Source organism: Palaemon carinicauda, chromosome 38 (assembly GCF_036898095.1).
Source record: "Palaemon carinicauda isolate YSFRI2023 chromosome 38, ASM3689809v2, whole genome shotgun sequence".
Classification (NCBI taxonomy): domain Eukaryota; kingdom Metazoa; phylum Arthropoda; class Malacostraca; order Decapoda; family Palaemonidae; genus Palaemon; species Palaemon carinicauda.
In genome coordinates this window covers 58,547,561-58,557,560 of record NC_090762.1, presented here as the reverse complement: position 1 = coordinate 58,557,560, position 10,000 = coordinate 58,547,561, and positions in this window count along the sequence as shown.

Here is a 10,000-nt window from a genome sequence, read left to right as displayed (position 1 = left end):
AACATGCAAAAATTTGAATCTTCCTCCAAATTATAAACCAAAAATAATAAAGTAGAAGAAAAACAGTCAAGAGTAATGAAGAGGAATAGAATATTGGAAGAATATGCAAACAAATAAATGTATTGCGGACAGAATGGCGATGGGATGCTTATCCAGGAAGATTATCCTCTGTCTAACCCCGAGTAAATAGTCATTAAATGTGCTCAGAATATCAATGAATAGCCTACTGGCGGCAGGTAAAACATTATCAATGAAGACATAAGGAATCATGAAAATTTGCTAATAGATGATATATTTTGGAAATATTCAAAAGAATTTATTTGAAGGTCATAGGAAAAAAACTAAAACAGACTTTTTGGAATATATATATATATATATATATATATATATATATATATATATATATATATATATATATATATATATATCGCTATATATATAGTTATGCATGTGCATACTCTTGATTAGTGAATATATACCACATATATTCCTGTCTGAATCCATATATAAATAATGTATGTGTGCCTATATGTACATTATCATCATCTATCATCGGCCGTAACAAGTTCACTGCAGGATAGAGGCCTCGGACAAGTCCTTCCACTCGCGTCTATTTATGGTCTTTCTATGTTAGTCTATACCCGAAAATTTTGTTAGGTTGTCAATCCATCGTCTTGTCTTTCATCCCCTGTTTCGTTTGCAATCTTTTGGACCCATTCTGTTATTCTTAATGTTCCTATGTTATCTGTCATTCTTATTATATGTCCTGGTCATGTCCATTACTTTTTCTTACATGTTAGAATATCCTCTACTTTAGTTTGCTCTCGTATCCATGTTTCAATTTTTTTGTGTCTTAGTGTTATTCCCATCATTATTCTTTCCTTAATTTTTTGAGTTGTAAATAGCTTATATTATAAGGCTTAGTAAGGCTCCAAGTTTCCAATGAATAAGTTAATACTGGTAAGACCATCTGATTGAATACATTTCTCTTTAGAGAAAGTGCCATTTTACTTTTCATAATATCATTTTGTTCTCCAAAAACTCTCCATCCCAGGCTTATCCTACTTTTAATTTCGGTCTCATGTCATGGGAAACACTTAGTGCAGTCTTTCCTGAGTATTTATATTCATTAACAGTGCCTACAGGATCGTCCTTAACTCATATTTGTTTTGTCCGCAATTTCATTGAACATTATCTTAGTTCTACTCATATTAATTTTTAGTCCTTCATTACTCACATCCACACACACACACACATATATATATATATGTATATATATATATATATATATATATATATATATATATATATATATATACATACACACATGTGTGTATTGCATATACTGTACATATGTATGCATATGTTATAAACACACACACGCACACACACACATACATATGTATATATGTTTTAGTCAAACTGTGTAACCAAGCATTTTGCGAAATGCCTAAATATTTTAGGCATTTCGTGAAATGACTGATTCACTCAGGGATTTCGCGAAATGACTAAAATTTCCAGGCATTACGCGAAATGACTGGTTTTATAGCCCAGGGTTTTCGTGAAATGCCTGGTTCATAAGAATTTTAGGTCAATATTGTATATTTGCTTTTATGTTGTATATGCTTAGTGAATCTGAGTAGCAATGTTTTTTTTTTTTTTTTTTTTTTTTTTTTTGCCAGGGGAAGGATTTTGGGTTAAATAGTATATATTTGCAGGTAGATTGAATATTTCTAGGGTATTTTAGTAGCAACAATTCTGTAATAACATATTTTTTAAAACCATATATTGTTTCTTCTTTCATTAAATGTACAATTAGACAGAAGGGCCTTTCTTCAGTGCCTCACGAAGAAATACTTGCTGTTCTTGGTTGATTTCCTCAACAATCGTTGGGGGCACAAGTTGAATTCAAACCTTATGAATTTAGTCCTTAGTATCACCGCCTTTACCCCAATAGTGTATAGGTTATTTTAATTTCCTTCCATGGTGATTCCTAGAAGATTTTTTGGATCCTCCCTTCCCCAGTCAACATGTGGAGCTGGCACAACGACATTGTCCCCTATTTCCCCAGCTTTTAAGTCAATCTTACTACATTTGACCATACGTTCTGCTTGGCACACTTGACCCTTTCTAGTTCTCTTGCAGTTCTTGGAAATTTCTTGTTGTCTTCATGCAATATGCGGTGCTGAACTAAGTGGACCTGGGGTGGATAGGTGAAGATGGTGACTGGCTCATCAAGGAACTAGGATGGCTGTGTGGTGATGATGACTGGCTCAGAGACCTCGAGTGGCTTGTCAGTTGGATCAATAGGAGGCTGGGCTCCTAGTGCTGCAAGATCATCTTCTGTCTCTAAGCGGTCAATGACCTCTTGAAGCAAGCTAGTGGAAGAGAGTCCATCTTTTGGATTCTCTCCAAGCAAAGTAGCATAGGGAGTACTCTTGATCCCTGAATGGTATGATGAGTTCTTCTGGTTCTGAACAAAACGAAGGCCTAGGGACCAATCTCGGGTGTTGTTGTCAGAGAGCCAAGCAGTTAGCATGTCTTTGATGTTTGAGTTGGCCTGTTCAACTGAACCTTGACTCTGTGCCTCTTTAGGGGCTTGCCATGCACAAGATGCAGCCAGAGATCCTTCATCTCTCGAACCACCTAGGAAGTGAACAAATATCTATTATCTGATTGTAGGAAGCATTGATCACCAATCAATAAGAAGATACCCAAAAGCTGAAAAGCAACCTCAGCTACTCTCTTGGATGTGAGTGGGCGTAGGATGACAGACTTGGTCAGATGGCACTGGTACAACATAATCCACTTGTGTTGGGCTTGTGGAGATGACTGCATGTCAATTAAATCGACTTGGCACAGCTCCCTTTGTCTTGGTTCTTTTTTACTTTTCTTGGCAGGTAATGCAGTAGGAATTGAACAGGTCGACAGCCTCCGTTGTGATGTTTGCATATTTAGAGTATGATATTAGTTTTAGTTAAATCTACATCCCAAATTTTCTCAAACTACAATCTAAAACTGCTTATATTGATCAGGGTACTTACTTGTTGAATTGCCAGCTCATATGGTTAAAAGAAATCAAAATGAGTGAATTACCTGCTCACATAGTTAAAAGAAATCAAAGCAAGGGGCCATTTAAAACAAAACGGAATTAACTTCTCAGGTAGTTAAATTTAAATTGAACACCTGTGCTTGAAACAACTCTGGCTACAATTTATATGGAAATGAAATATATGAGAATTATATGGAAATGTTTACCAGATTTACATAAATCAATACCAATTATAACATAAATATTCAAAACCAACTTTCAGTGTCTAAGAATACCAGAATTACACAGTTTGCCTGAATTCTATTTGGCAAAGTGTGTAATAAGAACTACTAAATTTCAGTTATTTCGCGTAATGCCTGGAAATTTTAGTCATTTCGCGAAATCCCCAAGTGAATTAGTCATTTCACGAAATGCCTACAATTTTTAGGCATTTCGTGAAATGCCTGGTTACACAGTTTGCCTGTAACATATATATATATATATATATATATATATATATATATATATATATATATATATATATATATATTATACGTAATCACCAAAGGTTTTCATACCTAATATGAAAACTAATATTAGTTAATTTTGAAAAATAGATATCACAAGTGAATAATTACATGTAATATCATCCATAAACTGTCAGCGCAATTGAATAATATCAAACTTGAAATGTCAGCGCAATGTTATTAAAAAAAATATCAAAGTGTCAGTGGTATGACCCAATGCTGAAAAATGACTGTGAATTTTTGAATTACATATTTATTTTATTCAATACTTTTAATATTCAAATTCTCTCTCTCTCTCTCTCTCTCTCTCTCTCTCTCTCTCTCTCTCTCTCTCTCTCTCTCCCTCCCTCCCTAATGACCATAAACCATATGTACTTTTTAGTAGCCCTGGTAAGCACGCCTCTTCATCCAGAAGCAATTAAAAGGAAATTAGTGAAAAGAAAACAGCGGAAGATAAACGCCTGTGTCCAGTGAAGTTTGACTCTAATAACACATTTAAAAAGGGGGAAAGAAGAGACGGAAAATTATACAAAAGTTTTCACTTCTATGAATATGCATATATTTCTTGCTTTTTCTGTCCTCAGGGGTTCCTTTAATGTTTCACAACTGATGGTGGTATGCTTTGCCTGTTGATATAGGGCTCGTACTGGAAGGTAAAAATTTATATTATAATACCAAAAAAAAAAGTGGGAAAAAAAGAACATGCGTACGGAAACAGGAATATTTATGCAAAAATTTTCCTTCCTCTATGATAGGCTTTCCCTCTTATGGAAATGGTGGCCTCCATTAAATTTTATTTTCTCTAATGGATTTAGTAATCGTTAATTATGATATTTACTCTTTTATTATTTTAATTTTTTCCAATCATAAAGGAGCCGTAAGGGAAATGAATATAGATAATACAACAAAGGATAGAATACTAATTAGGCCATTTTGTAAAATTATGTTATTAATAAAAAACATTCTTATCTCCTACCTAAAGTCATAATTTTTTGGCAAAATACTTGTAGCCTGGTCATTATGATCTAGACACGCATATATATATATATATATATATATATATATATATATATATATATATATATATATAATCTTCTCCTACGCCTATTGACGCAAAAGGCCTCAGTTAGATTTCGATATTCGTCTCTATCTTGAGCTTTTTAATCAATACTTCTCCATTCGTCATCTCCTACTTCACGTTTCATAGTCCTCAGCCATGCAAGGCTTTGGTCTTTTAACTTTTTTAGTGTCTTGTGTACCCCAGCATAAAGTTTGGTGAACCAATCTTTTGGGGAGTGCGAAGAGCATGCCCAAACCATCTCCATCTACCCCTCACCATCATCTCATCCACAAATGCTACTCGAGTAATATCTCTTATAGTTTCATTTCTAATACTGTCTTGCCATTTAACTCCCAACATTCTTCTGAGGCCTTTGTTCTCATATCTACAAAATCTGTTGGCTGTTGTTTCATTCATACCAGGACGTATGGTAATACAATAACACCGATCTCTCTGAACTGATATATAGCCTGATTTTTATATGTAATTTCAGGCGATTTGATTTACTTGACCTTGCCATTGTGTGGTTTGCTTTTTTTCAATCTTTCAATATACTCCAATTCTAAGGACCCTATATAAGAGATCATAGTTCCTTAATATTTAAATGATTTCACATTATTAATCCTTTTTCTTTCCAATGATATTTTACCTTCCATTGCTTATTCCGTTCTCATCATCCATATCTTGACCCCAACCTCGTGTTATTACATGCATTCTGGTATGCAATATATATATATATATATTTATATATATAAATATATATATATATATATATATATATATATATATATATACTGTATAAATATATATACACGCTAGGGCTCGATCCTAATGTGAGGTAGAAATTTATGTCTATTTGAGCTCAATATTGTGTTGATTTTCATTATATATACGTATACTACATCTGTACACATACTGTACATATCATCATGAGCCGTTGATAGTCTACTGCAGGACTAAGGCCTTAGTCATGCCCTTCCACTCCCGTGGGCTCCGATATATCCTACCACTCCCGTGTAATTTTGGTCTTTCTATGCCAGTCTATACCCGCAAATTTTCTTAGCTTGTTAATCCATCGACTTCTCTTCGTTCTCCTAGCTTCATTTGTAATCTTTAGGGAACCAGTGTGTTATTCTTTTTGTCCAATTAATATATGTCCTACACACGTCAATTTACTTTTTTTTTACATGGTGTCAGAATATCCTGTCTGTCCTAAGTACATATATTCATTAGTAATCTCCAAAGGCTCGTCTATAAACCTTATTTGGTGTGTCTGGATGTGCATTGATCATTATCTTAGTTTTATGAATTCATTTTCATTTTTAGTCCTACCCTTTGGTTTTCTTTATTCAGATCTCCTATCATCTTTTACAACATCTCCCATGATTCACTAAACAGTAAACACAAAGTTGGTAAGGTATTCCCTATTGATATTAATTTCTACAATTCCATTTCTAAATTTTGAAAACCTCTTTTAGGCATGCTGTGAATTATATGGGAGAGATGGGGTTTCCGTGTCTAACTCCTTTCTCAATCGGAATTTTCTCAATATCCTTATGTATTTTTAGGATTACTCTATTACCCATATAGCTGCCTTGAAGTTTTCAAACATAAGATTCATCCATTCCTTGCTCTTCAAGGGCTTTCCCTACTGCTGAATTTTTGACAGAATAAAAAGTTTCCTCATAGTCTATTAATGCCATACATAGTATTTTGTCAGTAGCTGGTTAATTACATGAATATGGTCAGTTGTTCAATACCCAGTTGTAAAACCTGCTTGCCCTCTTAGTTTATTAAAGTCTAGCTGTCTTTCTATTAGGCCTTATATAAGCTTTGTGAATATATTATGTAGTGCTGAAAGTAAACTTATTGGGCGGTAAATTTTCAGATCTTTTTTGTCTCCCTTTTTGTGAATTAATATAGTGATAAAGTTTTCCCAAGCTGTAGGTATAGAGCGGTCTTGCTAACATTGTTTAAAGTTCAGCGAATTTTATTACTATTGTATCTCCATCTATAATTAAATCAATTGTTAACCCATCGTGCCCTGATTTCCCACTTGTCATGCCTTTAAATGTTACTTTATTTCTCCTACTGTTACTTTTGGTACCGGCTCAGTTGTTTCATTATCTTTATTGGAAAAGTTATTTCTAATATCACTATTGTATAGCATCGTACAGAAATCCTCTGCAAATTTTGTCACTACATCTGTATTGTTGATAATATTTCCGTTTTCATCATTTTAAAGCCAATATTTGTTGGCGCCCTGCTCCAAGTGTTCTTGTCATTAAACTTGATATTTCTTCCGTTCTCTAGTGTTTCCACAATTTTGGTTTAATTGTGTTTATGAACATGTTTAATTTTTAGTTTTTTATTATTTTGGATAGTTCTGCCAATTGCACTTCATCGCTCTTGTATTTTACCCTCATTTTCAATTTTCTTTTTTTTTTTATCAGAATTTGGTGTTTGTTGATAGTTTCTCTTGATCTTGTTTAGGAACTTTTCCAAGTATCTCTTGTACAAATTCCAATACAAATTTTGTTAAACTGATATTAATTTCTTTACTTTTATTTCATCATGTAGCTGGGAGTACACACACACACACACACACACACACACACATATATATATATATATATATATATATATATATAGAGAGAGAGAGAGAGAGAGAGAGAGAGAGAGAGAGAGAGAGAGAGAGAGAGAGAGAGAGAGAGAGATACTATATATATATATATATATATATATATATATATATATATATATATATATATATATATATATATATATATATATATATGTATATATGCATACATAGATATTATTTATACATATATATGTATAAATATATACATATATGTATATATAATGTGTGTATAATTGAACATTTGTTTCAAATATTTACCAGGCAAAATACAATTTTATGTCTGTGCAAAAAATTAATACAGCATTCCCATAACCTGTAATTAAGCAGATTTAGTCCCATCACATAATATGGTGACAGGTGAAGGTCCCTTTACACAAGACAACACTGTTACGGTTGAAAGTCGCATCACACAACACAAGACAGTTATAGTTGAAAGTCCATCTCCATCACACAATACAACATAGTTACAGTTGAAGGTCCCATCATACAACGCAGTTACATTTACAGTTGAAAGGACCATCACACTACACAGTTACAGTTAAAATTCGCAATACTCAATACACCACAGTTACAGTGGAACGTCCCGTCACACAGCACAACACAGTTGTAGTTGAAAGTCACATCACACAACACACTGCAGTTACAATGGAAAGTCTCACCACACAATATAGTTACATTTGAAAGTCCCATTACTCAACACACCAAAGTTACAATGGAAAATCCCATCACACAACACAACACAGTTACGGTTGAAAGTACCATCACAGATCACAATTACAGTTGAAAGTTCCACCATAAAACACAGCACAGTTATAGCTGAAAGTCACATCACACAACACACCGCAGTTGCAGTGGAAAGTCCCACCTCACATCACAGTTACATTTGAAAGTCCCATTACTCAACACGCCACAGTTACAGTGGAAAGTCCCATCACACAACACAACACAGTTTCAGATGAAAGTACCATCACAGATCACAATTACAGTTGAAAGTTCTACCATAAAACACAACACAGTTATAGTGGAAAGTTGAATCACACAACACAACACAGTTGCAGTTGAAAATACCATCACACAACGCTATTACACGTGAAAGTCCCATCACACAACATAGTTACAGTTGAAAACCCCATCACACAAAATAGAGACAATGGAAATTTCCTTCACACAGACAGCTGAAAGTACCACCACACAAAATATAGAAGGGTGAAAGTCTCATCAGACAGCATAGAGATAGATGAGATTCCCATCACAAAGCATCAAGGGAAAACGACATGTTTCATTGCTTAATTTAAACTTAATGATAATTCCTTTCACATGTTTAAAACTTACTATATAGATCTCATCGCAAACTATAAATTGGAAATCTCCAAAAACAGCAAATACTATCGTATTCCATAAATTTTTACTAGCAAGTTTCATTTCATGTTGAAAAATCAAATGGAAAGGTCCCATTCAAGGCCACAGTGTTAGTGTAAGGAAGCCCAAGCAAATTTGCTCTAAAGTCAGCTGAATTGGTATTTCAATGTTATTGACTTACGGTTTGAAAAAAAAAACAAAAATACTTTATAAGGTATCACCGTTTTCCTGGAATCTGAAAAAAAAGAATTTTGAATAAAGGAATGTAAAATAAGATTACTAACATTATTCAGTTTATTTTATACACTGTGTATAGAATGTGTTATTCATAAATTAAAAGTAATGGATACGGTTTTCCAAAATAATACAAAGTCTAATAAATACAAAAGAATGGACATATAAGACATCTAAGATGTTTAAAATCGAAATTATATCTAATTTCCTTTTAATAAGATATGAAATTATCTAATATCTCAGAACTTATGAGGTGACAAGGCAATTCTTGAAAATTCTTATATGAAATCTTACTGTAAACATATTTTCTTATAAAACTTTATTTATATTTAATTATTAAATGAGTATCCTGTAATGTCAGACGTTCGCGGGTGCAACGACATTCTTGTTTCATAAGTAATCGAAGCTTTCACATTAATTTCCAATAATGCTTTGTTCATGTTTCATAAATTATTTTTTATGCCAAACAATTGCTGATTTAGAAAAGAAAAAATTGCAATCTTTATCTGAATGACTTTTATGTCACTAATATATTGGGATTTTTTTAACACAAAAATATGTATTAATGTCACCATTCTAAGTTTTATGTCATATTAGTTACACCAATAACGGAGGAAAGCTACAAAAAAATCCGTCTTGTGATTGAATATTAGAATATTGATAGAAGTGTTATGCTTGACCTGAATTTACAATTTTTTTTTTTTTTGTAAAACATAATGAAGAAAAACTCACAGAAATGGGTAGAAATTATAAATACAATGGTATGTCGACAAAAAAGATTTCAAATACCGACAGGATTTAATAAATATAGATTTGATGAAAATTTGCTATGTACAAAAATAGTGTGATTTAAAACGAGTTACTGTAGGACTCAAAAATAATATAGAAAGGGACATATCATAGAGAGGGTTTAGATACCGAAAAAACTAGAGAGAGAGAGAGAGAGAGAGAGAGAGAGAGAGAGAGAGAGAGAGAGAGAGAGAGAGAGAGAGAGAGAGAGAGAGAGAGAGGAGCAAAAATCCAAAAATAGGATTAAGAAAATAGCAAAGGACAAAAAATATATAGGCACGCAGTCAAACAGGATTTACAAACGAAAGGATTCTATAGAGAGAGAGAGAGAGAGAGAGAGAGAGAGAGAGAGAGAG